Source organism: Ixodes scapularis, unplaced genomic scaffold (genome assembly GCF_016920785.2).
Source record: "Ixodes scapularis isolate PalLabHiFi unplaced genomic scaffold, ASM1692078v2 PGA_scaffold3__209_contigs__length_174095766, whole genome shotgun sequence".
Taxonomy (NCBI): domain Eukaryota; kingdom Metazoa; phylum Arthropoda; class Arachnida; order Ixodida; family Ixodidae; genus Ixodes; species Ixodes scapularis.
Genome location: NW_024609868.1, coordinates 63219411 through 63235246, shown reverse-complemented (window position 1 = coordinate 63235246; position 15836 = coordinate 63219411). Strand labels below are relative to the sequence as shown.

Below are 15836 nucleotides of genomic sequence, written 5' to 3'. Positions count from 1 at the left end.
TACGGGTGGGATGCGGATACAAACAAAGTCTGAAGATGCGGATCGGGTGCGGGTTCAAATAGTTAAGAACATTACGGATGCGGACAGGATGCGGATAATCAAACTGTTATCTGCGCGAGGCTCTAATCTGCAGGCTATCTCTCGTATGATGTATTACCAGTGTACCGGCGGCTTTAGGTCCATCCACCAGTCAGGAAAAAAACCGAGTCAAAATTAGCACGCAGCATTTCGTCTAACTTAATGACCTCCTTGGTAAATTTTAACAGAATCAGTGAGAACAGGCGTAGTACATGCCATATGGTGAATACGTACCGCTGTTACTTCAGCGCTGTTAAGTAGGGGATTTTTTTACAGGTTTTGTACTACAAAGTCGATAGCCGAGACTATACAGACGACCGAGTTAGAGAGATTTTATATTCAAATATATGCTACATAGCACATAGTGCAAATATGCGGACATCCTTCATTGTTTGTCGTAATACTGGGGTTCGTGATCTTATGAATATTGCGGCTTCCGAATGATGACAAAAACATATAACTGGCCGACGGTTTGACAGTTGTTATTTATTTAGGCAGTACTAAAAAGTCAAAGTGAAACCTCAACCTGAGCATCTTTGCTAGCCCATCAGTCAAGTCGAGCCCAATCCTCGCAGGATCCAAATAATAGTTGAGGACGAGCTGACCAGAACGGCATGGCGTCGCCGAGGATGAATCGTCCCCTCGCCGCCATGCCGAAAACAATCTCGACCCTCCCGACCCCACACCCTCCCCACTCCTAGACCCCGAGCCGCCCAGAAGAGACAAGAAAGTGCGTCTACGATCCGGCGTTCTTTTTAAGCACGCGGAGTCCTCCTTGCTTCCAGCAGGCGACTTGTTTGGAGGTCCTTGTGCCCCTGGTACAGAGCGGTTCCCCGTACGGACTCTGCAGCGAGGGGCGGGGGTGGGCCAAGTCGGTGGAGGAACCGTGGCTTTGGCGACGGGGGCGGGGAGGGGAAGCCGTCCAGACCGCTTCCACGAAGACGCCGCCTCCGCCGACGAGAAGCTTAATGAGGACGAGGACCGTGCAGTCAACGCCGCGGTCCTTGCGGTGGTGGGAGAACCCGAGGGACGAAGATACAGACGCGCAAAAAAGTATACACACACACGCGCGGCGGGCAAATAGTACAGGCGAGGCTCATCCGGTGCTCCAGCGACGCCGGGAAGGAGAGGAACGACAGAGCGTAGAGGCGATCATCTTTTAAGACCAGCCTTGTTCGACGGTTCTTGCTTTTTTTTTTTTCTTTTTTTTTTCTTTTGTGCATTAGGTTGGCGGAATGATTCGGCCCGTTTCCCGGAGGGCGTAAACAAAGCAAACCTGTAGCAAGAAAAGACATAAGAAAAATTATAGAAGAGAAGAAAAAGAGGAAGCAGCAAAAGAAGACGAAAGAGATGAGAGGGAGAGAAATTTGGGAGTAGTTCCAAGAGCCGAAGATATGAAAATGGGGAAATGAAGAGAACGGAATGGATGCTGAATTCATCACTTCCCTGCCTTTTATTTCGATTTCCTTTCTTTCTTTCTTTTGAATTGGATGTGCGTACGTGTTTGTATGGCGCTCAATTTATTTGTGTGTGTGTGTGTCCGGGAGAGGAGCTGGAAAGCGATGACCCAGGCCGAGATTAATGTGCGCCAGTGGTTTTGATAACGACGATTCTGCGGTCGTTAGCAACGACGGGTCGACACAGTCAACGAAGGCGGCTTTCTACTACGGCGAATGCGAGGGTGTCCAATCGGCGAGTCCGGGATGCCGAGAGACCATTTGACAATAACGACAAAGGCACGCTAGAAAGGGCAAATCTGAAATCAAGAAAAAAACAAAACGCTCCTTTCTTTTTTACGAACGACGGCGTACAAATTTGGGCTCGGTAATGCCTTTTCTTTCTTTTTTTCGGTGGGTGAGCGTTGATTTATTCGCTCTTGGGGCGACGCGAAAGATGCACGCAGCGGTTTTATGGCTTGGAATCGAAAGAGAGGAGAGTTGGCGCCCCATGCTTTACGACGTGGCATAAGTAGAACGTATTCATCGTTTCGCCTTTTCTCAGCGAGATCGTCTCCTGTCTTACTTGTTCCCTTTGTCCCGCCTCTTTTTCCATCCCTCTCTATCTCTCTCTTTCTCTCTCACGGGTTCTCTATCCTTTTTACAACTGCGCTCTCCTCAATTTTTGAAACAATATCGGCCACTTCGTCCATTTCCTCCTAACTTTACTCCTTTTTATTTATTTTTTGTTATTCTTTCCGAGTAAACTCTACTTTCTTCCTTAATCCTACCACATGGTGGTTACACGGATACCCAGCATTGACGCGACCTTACGTTTTGCCCAAACGGAAAAACAGACCAATAACATAAGCATGATGGCTATGAACGAGAGCAGCAGTAGAGGCGGGCTGGAATAGGGATATAAACCATGATACAGATTTTGCTTTCCCTCCGCGGATATTGCTGCGATTTACTACGGAGCGATCCACGGATACGCACAGTCATAAATTGACACCTAAAATCCCTACAAACGTTTTGTTATAGTGCCTAGATAGGATACATATGCAACCAAACTCTCTCACCTCCTCTCTCTTAAAAATAAAAATAAATAATCAATAAAATACCGCATTATTTATGTTGCGACACACATTTTATATTAGGACTCCGAAACACGCTTTTGTTTTTAGATGTTGACATTAAAACAAAAATGAAAAACACCCAAAAAACTTGTCTTTTTAACCGTGTTTTCTCTAATTCACTTTCGCAAAGTAAATATTGAAGAGAAAAATATTTTTTCAGGGAAATCTTTATTGGTGTTATCAGCGTTCCTTTAAAACGCGCTTCAGTTTTTTTAATCAGATGCCGCTTCCTATTGAACGTGATGTCATTAAAGATATCCACATATTACTTACCTTTTTTCAAGGGTTAATGCTATCATATTAGGCGTCACGAACTGGCCTGCGTTTGATGCACACGTGTAATTCTTTTAAAGCCGTCGGATTCCTGTTGATAACCACATCTGTTTACCCTACCTAAATTAAAAAAGTAAAAAAAATTAAAGTGTGATGTACTGCAAAGTTTAACTACACAACCCCCCCTCCCCCTTCCCTTTTTCTTTCGTTCTTTTAATATGCAGTGTACGTAGAGTAGTTCTCCAGACCCTGAAAGGCCACACCCGGGAGACGGCCTTGCCCGTTGTTGTGTTGAATTAGAATTCGTAGGTCAAAACATTACTTGATGATCGCCCATGCTAAATCACATTTCTACACTAAATTAAAAAAAAAAATGTGGAGCGTGCACTTTTTTGCAAAGCAATTGGGAGAGCAAATCACTGCAACCTACGGGGCGAGTGGTGAGGCTAAACGTATGTGCAAACCTAAAAAAAAAATATATATATATATAGTTTGCGCTTACTAAGGATGGTGAAACGTCATGCGAAATGTTCACCGCGCTAATTTTTTTCTTTTATTGTCCAAACATGTAATTTATTTCGTCATTCGCCGAGATTCTAGATTCTAGATTCGTCATTCGCCGAGACTCTGTAGATTCTAGAGGTTGGCTCTGTGATGGGCTTTGCGGGGAAGCACACGCTTTAGATGTTTTTAGAGTGAAACTGCATCTCGCAGGCGCGCGTAAAAACCGGTGTTACCCACCGTAAAAGCAAAAAAAAAAAAAAAAAAAAAGAGATTGCACTGAATTTGTGTTGGCGAAGTTGGGGACAGTCGGTTACTTTTCCTATATTTACGGCGTTTTAAATGCTCATAGTCACGAGTGGAATGCTGTAGTAAAACACGCGGTTTGCTATGGACCGAACGATTCGCCCCTCTGGATGATTAGGCTTCACCACGTAGCAGTTTCAGCGATAGTAATTAAAATTTTCATGATACAATTGAAACGAGAACCTGACTTGAACGTCGCGCTCTAAATGTCACTTTTTGGGAGAGGATATATTGAAATATGGAAGGAAAATATTACTATAGTAGCTGACATGGTGAGAATGGAAAGGAGGAGCTTTACAGTTGTTCCGCCTCCAGCACCAGTTTCTTACCTTTGACAATGCTTCGACGTCTCGTACTTATCGAGGGCGCGCGCGCAGCCAACAAAGCACGGCGGAAGGCATGGAGCGCGTGCTGGAGTCCGGACGTTCGAAAGGCACGCACTGCCCTTCTCATTGTGTCAGCGACTATGAATTGCCACAAAAGCTGTTTTTCTTTACGTGGTTGCTTTTTGTATTTTTCGTTGTTTAGCTCGGAGTAAATTTCACAGTTGTATTCACCCCTTTTCTGCTCGGCAACAAACTCAGTGGCGCCATCCATTGGGAAGCCCCGGCACAATTTCGGTTTACGTATATTTCTTAATTTTCTTGGCTCGTCATTCTTTCATCATCAGAGTAAATAAAGTCTACAGCGCTATTAGAAGTGATTTCCAGAAGATAGCCTGTATATTTGATTTCGCACATACTGCAAAACCCGCCGTCTAGTTCAGAACCGGTAGTGGTTGGGGGCTATTTGCACACTGGCGCCATCACGTGTCAACTCACGCGAGAAAGAGCGAATAAGGTCGCGCCTGCATCACAGTAGACGATCTGATTTGATTTTTTAGCGTGCTTCAATGCCGTTGTCCAGTTGTTTATTCAGGAATTCCCCTTTGTGTGCTAGTTTTTTTTAATTTTTTGAAAGGGGGCGGGTGTTAATTTTTTATGGCTTTGTATTAATGATTGCATATAGTACGACCCTCTTAAATAAGAACCTAATTACACACGATGGGAACCACTAAAAAAAGGAAACTTGTTAAAATCAGAAATTCGCCGTGTTTTTAAAGATATTCGGACAAATGGGTATTTCTGGAGGATATGTTCGGTCAGTTTATTCTGAAGCTATTTTTATAGTTTGAATGCCAGCACTCATTGTGTTATCATTTTAGGCTACCTCTCAACAGGCACTGATTCCACTCAATTGGCATTAACGCTTGTGCGCTTATAATGTATATTTGATAAATAAAAATTGTGATACTCTGATAAGCCACCCGCTAATACAGTATTGATACCCCTGAATCTGCTTCACTGATGTAGCCGTATTCGGGTAAACAGCGGTGATTGATATGCCGGCGTCGAATAAATCCATGATGGTGTTCCTATCCTGAGAACTGGGACGACGTTCAAGCGTGTAATCGGAATAGGTTGCATTCATGATTCACAAGACGCACTATTCTTCTTCGCCTTTCGCTGATGGATTGAATATCTGCTTCATTAGACCGTCTAATTTATCATAGTCGTTGCGGAAACAGCGGGTTCTGTGCGCGTCGCCGATAAACACTCTATTCATCAAACGTTTCTCGACAGTGTGACTCAGTAAATACGCGGGGCGTTGTCGGGGGCCTTCAATTTTCTTTCTATTTTCTAGTCCCACTAGAGCGACAAACAGAAAAAACTGACACCGACAGACCTTAAACGCGTGCAGCATGCACGAAAACGTAATTTTGGCAGGCTTGCAGTTTGCTTACTTCGCGAGCTCCGAGCGATTACAAGCCTGCCAGGCATATTCTCGTGTGCGTCCTGTACGTGTTTGAAGTTTGCCGGTGTTCGTTCTCGCTCTAGTGGGGCTCCGTCATTACAGATGCCTGAGTGTTTGTGGTCCTTCGCAACTTGCCTAAAATAATACATAACCGATACTACCAGGCAGGTTTTGTAATAATAGCGCTACTCTGATTACCACAACTGTTCGCTTGCTCCATCATACGGTCTATCGGCGCTCAGTCCATCTGACATCCCAAATGAAGTTATCTCTGCCCAAGGAACGAATCGGAGACAAGGATTTCCGGTACGTAAATGCGCACCCTAGCAAACGCATCGGAAGATCGCTACGCCACTACTCGCGGATCTCAAGCGGCGCGTGCCACGGGAAGTCCGTGTTGTCGTCCTTCTGATTTCACCAGACTTCCGAACAGCAACGAAATGTCAACGAGCGTCCGCGCTGTCTTCTTCACTTTGCTGCTTCCTTACCTGCCAACGTCAACGTGCGAAACGACGCTGAAGCGGCGTCCTCGGAGAGGGTCTGGAGACTGTCTCTTTGTGTGGTGTATAGTGTGAAGGTGGTGTACAAAGAACACGAGCGAAATCGGGGTTGTTGCTTACGGTGCACCAACAAAAGCACGCCGATGTCGCTCGTATTCTTTGTACACCACCCTCTCACACTGCTAATATACATTACACAAGGAGACAGTCTCCAGACACTGCCTTCATTCTTCCTGTCCTATTGGTCCTACAACTGTCTTCAGACGTGTTCCAAGCGCGCCGATGTACAAAGAAACTATGCGCCGAATAGGCCTGAGGCGTGTCCGCAGGTAACTGAAACGAACACCGTGTCCTTTGTACAAAGTACTGGCAGGGTGACCCCCCGGCTTTAAGAACCGAATACGTGATGCGCGCTCGGCTCCAAGTTCGTCCGGGGTCACGACGAGTCGTTCGAGACATCGCGACCGGTGTGGTGCCGACGCGCGGAGGACCCGACGGGGAAGCGACCGGTCAGTCGCATGGGATGGCCCTCCTTCTTTCCGGCTGCTTCGGTATGTAATCGGTGCACGATCGAAACGGCATCTTCGCCGCGCCTTGGCGACCGCAGCACTGCCGTCCCCCGACGGCACACACACCCCCGAGGGCCATTTTGAATAGCTGCTTCGGAGCCCTCCAACGTGAAATGTTTACTTTCGCGGCAATTCTTTCTCGTCGGTCTCCATTGGACTTCTCGTTCACTTCCTTCGTTTCTAGGTTTACTAGAGATAGAAATAGAAAGCGGTGTGCTTCGCATACGCCGTCGCATTGTTTTCAAATCCACAGCCCAGCGTACGATTTCCACAGCCCAGCACGCGCGTGCACGTCGCTTACGAAAGCGAGCAAATCACGCGCCATCCGCAGACGCTGAATATTGCGCCGGTTGGAAGCTTCGTGTAAAAATGGCGGCTGGCGCTTGACGTCACGGTATTATGCCCTTGGTCGTTCCTGCCAGTTATTTTGGAGAGGGGGAATCAAATTTGGCGGTGCGGATTGGGTGCTCCAGAAGGCACGTGCGTGCCACAGCAAGGCCCTCGACAATGGCCGCTGATGAGACATTAATGCGAACCACATTATTACTTTTCACTAAAGTTTATATCAATTTATGGTAGCAGTGATTGTGATACCACAATTTGCATTTAGTTCGGTACATTATATGCAAGAAAGGTATTGCGGTTACAAGTCCTCCAGCGATTCAGATGAGATCACAAGCTTACCAAAATGCCGTTTATTGTAATAGTGACTGCTCACCTTGCAACAAATGTGGTTTTGATAATGAGTGAGTAGCAATCTTTTTTTTTTTTTTTTGTTCAGTCAGAAGCATTTTTTTTTTTTTTTGACGTGGTTGATAGAATGACAAAAGTTGACACAGCTGAATGCGGTAATTATATACCTGGAGTCAAGTTAATTTCCATCCAGTGACCGAATCTATCCATACCACCTGTGAACGTAATTTGCGCATTACCCTTCTAACGTTTTGCGACCGCAGCTTTTTCTTTTTTCTTCAGCTTTTTGCTGCGCGTTGTATGGACTTGGACGACAGAAATAGATCATGGCGTTGCTGTAGCTTCTCTCTCTACGCAGTCGGCGTTAAGTGCCCGGAAGACCTTCGTTGATCGCAGAAGTTGCACAGCCCAAATATTTATGCTAGGATTTGTGACGTTAAGCGGCATGTATTCAATGTATGGGGTTCTGACGTCTTGGTTGCTTAAAATAAATTCTACACTGGCGTTGCGGAAGTAGCTTGGCCTGCCTTCTTTCGTGGCAGTCGGATGATAGCGACAGATATCTATATCAGAAAGCGGTGTCCGTTGCAAGGAAGGGATAACGTCACGGTGCTTTTAATAATATTTATTTTTAAGCATGCGTGAGAATAAATTTTTCCGAAGATTGGTTTTATACGATGCTGCGTGCGACATAAATATATGCGACTTCATCTAGTAAGAAAAAAAAAATAGGAGGTAAAATATCAGCAATGAATACCGAAGGGCGCTTCTATTATAGCTGGAGCTCACACCTGTAACCTGGGCACATCTTCACTTAAAAACACTTACAGTGCTCACAAACTTATAGGGAACACGCGAGCTGCCTCATGACGTAGCGCTCAATGGAACACGAGCAGGCCTGGAGGCCATCCGCTCAAGGCTCAAATCGCGTCTGTATAGCGGACAATACAGCAATTTTAACGTGAATTCACGTGTAAATCACAGACCAGAAATTCGCTACTCAATCTTTTTTTCACTTGGGTTATCACCCGCCCCCCCCCCCCCCCCCCTCCAGCGCACTACAGTGGTGACTACCAAAAAACGTTACCTATAGGGTGATTCATTCAGTAAAAACATAATGCCTACTGATTGAGTCCTCTTATAAGTAGGCATCAGTAAGTATATCTGCACGTTCGTGCGATAAGGATGCTATAATTATGTGTATAATTGGCCTAAAAGGCATAACTGCTGCCGTGTCCAAGGTTCCGCCGTAATTTCGACCTTGAGCGAGCAACCTCCCATTCTCAGGTTGTTCTGCTGAGCTCTACGTCATGATAGCTTTTCGCTTGCCATCTTTATAGTGCTCCCTAAAGATAGGAATGTTCATTCGATGTGTCCACAAAAACAGCACGTGACCAAAATTAAAGTTCAAGTTGCAAAAAACAAAAAAAAAAAAGAATGCAGGCAACAACGAAGTCACTGCTTTGCATGTATAATTACATGCAAAGCTGTGACTCTAGATTTTGTCGAAAAGTGTTCATGTCGCTAAAAATGCATAGACCATATTGATCACGTCTGTTGAATTCCAGTTGCATTGCTGTTTGTGGTAATGTGTCACAAACATGGTACACAGATGCTGCTCTCCACAGGGAAAGAGCTGGAGCAGCAACCATCGCAGTGACAGACAGAGACGGCACCTGCTACAGCACGGGCTCCATCTCAAACATCGCATCAATCCAGGAGGCGGAGGAGATGGCCATAGCGCTGGCCATCTCACGCGCAACCCCACGCAGAGACACCACCGACCTCAAGCATAAGGTAATTATCGTCATCGACTCGCAAGCAGCGTGCAGAGCGTTTGCGGGCAACACCCTCTACCCACGGACAGCACACCTCATCAACGCCATAAGAACCGAATGGTTACAAATACCGGTCATCCGGATCATCTGGACCCCTGCACATCTGGGCTTATCCGGCAACGAAAGTGCTCACGCACTAGCCCGAGCGGTAGCGACAAACCGGGCTTTATCGGATGGGATCAGGATACAGCGGGACCCAGAGCCAAACACACCCGCGGACTCCCAGTCCCTCCGCACTCCAACCGACACACACCTTAACACCTACCACCTGGTAACAGAATACTACCGAACAACCCGCCGGGTCCTGCCCCCTCCGCATCGTGCGCTATCCCGGGCAGAGGCAGCGGACTGGCGACAACTTCAAACGTTTACGTTCACTAACCTCCACCAGCGACATCGCTGGTTCCCCAACCGGTACCCAGGCACCTGTCCGGGATGTGGCAGCGATCACCCTAAACCTGTACCTCTCCATCTGGGAATGCCTTCACCCCCTCGGTGAGGGTATCACCCCATTCCTTCCCCCACCTTTTCCTCCTGGGAGGCGGCCCTTTCCGGCACAGAGCTCGATGACCAGCGGCGACTGGTTGAGCGAGCTCGCCGAATCTGGGCGGCCAACGGAGCCCTGGACTAAGGGCACCGACCAGAGACCGCAAGGTCCTTTCACTTTATCAATTAATAAAGTTTACGATGATGATGATGTTACGTAAACCCATAAGCCAGGGTCAGACAGTCTGCATACAGATCCGAACACGAGTCACTGCGAGATCCGTGCTTCGAATGCCGGATGGGAATGAGTTCAAGGGAGAAAATAGGCACGCGGCAGTCGAACCAAGGACATTGCGGTGACTCGTTTTTGCAGACTGTCTCTTGTATGATGCAGGAGCAGTGGGACCCCGGCTGTAAGGTAAAAAGGACTCTGAGAACGACAACCGCGAAGGAGAACGAAAAAAAAAAGAGTGCTCAACGAAAGTGGCGAATCCACAGCTCTGTTCACAACCCTATGCAAAAAAAAAAAAAAACTACAATAATAATAATAATAATCTTTATTGGCTCAAGCTAGACGAGGCCCGCGATGCCACGTCTAGTGATGGTGATTATTATATGATATATACAAGGGGAATCACGTAAACGTCTTTTATTTACTAAACTGCAAATCCCTCGTCATTGTAACAACACATCTGTCTAATATACTTGTCGTAGATGAACCCAATGAAGCCTCTCTGAATACGCTCAATAGAACATGATGTAGTGGGCTTGATACAATTGCACACGGTGGGAGCAAACTCCAGTTTTGTGCTCAACAGGCTGCCAAATGAACGCACAAAGGCAAGCAGAGAAAGAAAATTTTCGCGTGAAACGTGATATCACCCCGAGATCCCGAGGAGAGGCGCTGCGGATACTTGAAACGCGATGATTAAAATTTGAGGATGCATTAGACGAAAATGCCAAGGTCGCGAATGAACGACTCAGATCGCGTGTTTCTTATATGTTTGGTGGGATTTGCATTTTACTCATACTTCGCTTCATCATAACTCAGAGGGCAGCCGAAAAATAGGACGCCTGCAAATCCGGAGACATTTTGCTAACAGCGAAAGGTCACGGGTTCTTTTACAACGCCGTGACATTCGGATTTTGGCGTTGCTCGATGAGCCCCATGGACTCGACGGCTGCGCTCTATAAGACATCAAATCAAATCAAATCAAATCGAATTTGGGGGTTTTACGCACTAAACCAACGACAAGTATTTGGCAGGCAATAGTGGAGGACTGAGGATTAATGTCGGCCACCTGGGGATCGCTCGGTTACACGGCGCATTCTCCCGAATCGGGCAGCTCGACCGGGATTCGAACCCGCCACCTGGGGCCATAGGCCGGCGCTTTGCCTCGGAGCCACCGAGGCGGCCTCAATGAAGCGTAGTAACAAAATATCATAAACGTTGATAATAAAGTTCGTCATTGACTCAGATGTAACGCTTCTAGCATGACAAAAAGTAAGCATGCGTACATGTTAACTTAAGAATATATGCTTATGTAATAAATTAATGTGCAAAAATCATGATTCATTCCACTCAATGAAGGTGAATCACAAGGGAATCTGTTTAGCACACGACAGAGAACCGCCCTGAGGAACCGGAGGACAGTAGACTCGCGCGATGGGACCGCCACCCGGCGGAAAGTAGACACGCGCGACGAGACCGCCACCCCGGGAGAGCGGAAGGAAAGAAAACTGGGCGCGCAAGCGCTTAGAACGACGACAAAGAGAGAGCGGTGCGAGCGTAGTTATGGCCGACGCGGGTCGCGTAGTGGCAAATGTTTGAGAAACCTTTCTTATCTACCTGAGAGACTACTGATCTTGAAAATGGTGCCTATTGATCACTAATCGACTGTGAATGCATATCAAAGTGACATGCAAGCTCGGGACCTGAGTTTTTGTTGACGCACACGAAACATCCACGGAACCCTAGCCATAAACAGCTTCGCTGTAAATAATTTTTTAAGTGTTCTACCACGTTTGAGTGCACATAAAACACGCGAACAAGTTACCAAGCTTCGTTCGTCATGCCTAGTTAAAATTTTACAATTTTTTACACTGGTTAAGGCGATACCCTGGTTCGTTTCCTTTTCTAAACAATAGCTGTTTGTGAAATTAATAATTATAATAATAATAATGGTGATAACATTTATGAAAATTGTGGCTGAACTTTCCTACAAAGAACAAACACGCTTCAGACACTGTCTGCCGACTGTTTTTTGTACGATGCATGGGCAGTGTTACGGCGGCCGAAGATACCACTTAGGCGGAAGTAGCTGTTTCAAAAGCCGGAGGCTGCGGATTGTCTCGTAAACGCGGGTGCCTGGCGGAGGCCATCGTCCCGCGGGAAACACAGTCGACGGGTGTCGTTCAACTTGGCGCCTTATTGCGAGAGGCGGACGTACTATTTTGAACGAGCCGAGCCCGGGGACGCGGCTTTCCTCATCTTTCGTTCAATGCTGTCCCCAAACACACACACACGCACACACAGGCACAAAAAGACAAAACGTTGTTGGCCAACAATACACTCAGAGGAAGGAAGAGGGGAGAGAGAAGACAGCGATTGAAAACGCAAAACAAAACAACACAAAAAGTTGTCCCCATACCGCACGTTACTCAGTTGCAATGCACCGTGAAGCAGGCGCCAATTTGAGGCCACGGCATTCCGCCAACTCCGATGACCGCGATTGAAATAACACAACTCGCAAGATTACAAAGTTTCTCTTGTGTGTGTGTGTGTGTGTGTGTGTGTGTGTGTGTGTGTGTGTGTGTGTGTGTGTGTGTGTGTGTGTGTGTGTGTGTGTGTGTGTGTGTGTGTGTGTGTGTGTGCGCGCGCGTGTGTGTGTGTGTGTGTGTGTTTTGCCATGGTGCGCGTTGCAAGGTGGTTTAGCGTAGATTGTACTACCCCGCGCTTCTATGGTCCACTATGGTCTACTTGCGTGACGTAGTAATGTTTACAGATGTAGAATACAACGAGGTATATGTATAAGAAATAAAAATAGAATAGATGGTTTAATATTGCGGTAGTAAACATGTGTGTTATGAGATAAAAGAACAAAACGAACAGCACTGTTGGTAGTCTTCTGAAAATGAACACTTTCCGGGAGGCAAGCAAGTCAACTAAAAGACCTGACCCACGCCGGATACATCTAAATTAAAAATACAGGGTGTCACAAAAAAATTATTTACAAATTCTTTTTTACCGCAAAAATAAACTAGGCCTCGCCGAAGGCTCATTCTCCGCCCAAAGGTAGCGCTAGAGGTCACAACCAGATGCCAAAGTTTCAGCCCGATCCCATACCTTATTCAAAAGTTTTAAGTGATTTTCTGAAAGTTTCAATGGGGAAATCGAGCCCATTTTCGCCCGTTTTCGGTTTCTGGTGCTATAGATCCCTGTGTATTCGAAAAGTCCGTCGGCCACCATTTTTCGATTGAAAGTTTCAAAAAATCACTTATAACTTTTGATTAAGTTATCGGATCGGGCTGAAACTTTGGCATCTGGTTGTGACCTCTAGCCCTACCTTTGGGCGGAGAATGAGCGTTCAGTGATGCCTAGTTTATTTTTGCATTAAAAAAAAAGAATGTGTAAATATTTTTTTTTGACACCCTGTAGTCCCAGTCAACATTCTATAGAATGGCAATCGGGGCATTTTGTCCTAGGTTTTTATGCGCTCTCGCTGCATGTAAATATGCCCTAAAGACCGGTTCAGACACTTGCGTTTGAGTGCGTTTGACTGCGTTGCGTCGAGAACCGAAAGCGAGTCACCGGCACATCTGTGCTTCGTATGAAGCGTGGAATCCAAATCAAGGAATCGTCTTGGCACGCGATAGAAGCAGCAGAGAGTTCCTGGTTTCTCGCAGGCGCAACGCAGTCAAACGCAGTCAAACGCGACTGTCTGAACCAGGCTTTAGAAGGGCAAGGGCGGTGATGTCAGAGAGAACGCCTAAAGCGGGGTTACACTACTTATACATCATACGAAAGACAGTCTGCAAACAGATTCGTTCGCATGTCACCGCGAGATTCGTGTTTCGAATTCTGCATGGCAACTAGTTCAACGTGAAATTCGCCACGCGGCGTTCGAACCCCGGATATCGCAGTGTCTGATGTCTGCGCACCGTCTTTTGCATGATGCGAGAGCAGCGTGACCACGTTTTTAGGGTCAGCGTATGCAGCTGACGCCTAGCGGCGCATGCAGTCCATCTACATGGTGCGTACCGTTAACACCGAGCGAAGCCCACGCGAGGGAAGGTTACAGAGTAAAAGCTACAAGCAGAAACACGTAGCCGTGAGGACCGCATGCTTCCTCACTTCGCACGAAATTATCCGTGCGGTGAAGACACCCTTCAGAACTTTGAGCTTACGTTTCTTATCGGTGTCTTTTGAAATTCCGCCTCTAATGGGTGTAATTTATGAAAAGACGCAAGTACGCCTTCGTAGCACTGTCTACAAATAGCCTCCTGCGATGTGTATACGGGTAGTAGGCATGCGCACTAGACGAATTTACGAGCAGCGCGACTAATGCGCATGCGCAGTGCCCATACTCGTTCGTTCGCCGAAGGACATGCTTGTTTCTGAACAGAACAAACTAAAACCAATATAAACATTGCACAATCATCGATCCCTACTCTCTCTAAAAAAAAAGACATATATATTGCAGCCGAAAAGACGCTGAGACGGCGTTTTCGTTCGACTCACCGGTCGGAGAAGATCTTCAGAGGGGGCAACATCCAAAGGAAAGCCACAATCTCGCACCACGGTAGGCGGACAGTCGGTGCAGGGCACGCTAGCGCACCGGTCGGCGGAGTGTGTCCCAGCGTCTGGTTTGTCCGCCCAGAGCACGTGCGAACGACAGTAAACAAGCGGCCGGATCCTCGGCGTCGAAGAGTGAGCAGCGAGCGACGACCGCCTTCCTGCTTCGAGTGGGCTCTTGGGCCTCAATGAGCGGTATGCGTGCAACTCGCGTCCGCGGGGCGGCGCTGCAGCGGGACGTCCTCAGGTCCGCCGCCGTCGTCTACGTACACTCGGCGGTCTTCCTCGTGCGCCGTACTCGTGCGGCCTGCGTCCCCCCGCCGCGACCAGGATTAGAAGAAGAACGGTTGTTCCTCTGCTCCTCGTCTTCCCGCCGCCGCCGCCGCCGCCGCCCGTTTTCTCCCCCGTATCTTTGGGGGTGTTTTCTTTTTTTGCTGTTTGTTTATGGTTTGGAGGGGGCCGGCCGCGCTTTGAGTGTCGACGGTGGCGGTTTTTGCGCGAGGGATTGCTGACCTTGCTGCAGGCCATTTTGCGGCTTGGATGTCAATATGAGGGACTCTGTCGGTGTGCGTCTATTTTATTGCACTGATGCGAACGCGTGCCGCTCACCTTTGCTTGGACATGTAAATTTTAATTGTTTTTCTTTTTAATGTTTTTGTTCTAATAATTCCGTGGGTATTTCAATAGGTGTCGAAAAGCAACTTCTATTTTACTTTTTATTTTCTGTTTTGTGGACTTTAGATAAAATTTAATAGAAAACAAAATGGGGGGGGGGGGGGGGGGGGGGGGAGAGATTGTGGGAGCCGCTTTTCTGTTAGCGCACCGCTTGATTGGAAAGCAAGTTCGTAGCACGCTGTACGCTCCACTGATTTTAAACGAACATTGGGCGCGCGAAATATACGTATCAGCATTATATTTAGTTTTCTTTTATAAAACATGGTCGATATGTGTAAAATTTAAAACAAAGACGTCATGATATAAAGCCGCCTTATCGTGCATTTGTTATTGTTCGTCGTTTGCCGCCAACGTTTCGGCAGTAAACAAATAATAAGCGTTTTTTTTTTTTTTTTGAGTGGCCGATGTGTTTGTGTGCCGCTCCGCTGAACGGTTAAGATCTGCGTGGCCATTTGTTTACCTAACGGTCGGAACGCGTGTCGCCTTCGGAGGGACCTGCTTGTTCTGCTCTGTCAACGCGCGTCTTCTTTGCCAAACTGCCAGTTTGCGTGGGACCGCGCCTTCTCTTCGGCCCTTCCTCACACTTGGAGCTCGAAAATAGCCGGACCCATTCAACGACAGCGGCAGCACGCGTAGCTTGTTTGCCCGCGACCAGTTGTTTCGAAAAGCGGGCCACATTGTAGACAGTCTTCCCTTAATGATTTGCGTTCTCTCCTCGATGTACCGCTGGATAAAAATGCCGCGACACAGTGT

At 47.2% G+C, this 15836-nt stretch overlaps 1 protein-coding gene across 2 annotated transcripts in view; it reads right to left on the bottom strand.

The window, feature by feature from the left end:
- LOC8040535 (protein NDNF) overlaps positions 1–14746 on the bottom strand; it is a 105810-nt gene extending 91064 nt beyond the window's left edge. Inside the window, exon 1 of one of the 2 annotated variants that reach the window (XM_029994006.3) lies at positions 14355–14746. The gene's annotated coding sequence lies outside the window, so the exon portion shown is untranslated. Of the gene's footprint in view, positions 1–841; positions 1037–14354 lie in introns of those variants that run through there. The other variant, XM_029994008.4, reaches the window with a different exon arrangement.
- Between the last annotated feature and the right edge of the window lie 1090 nt (positions 14747–15836).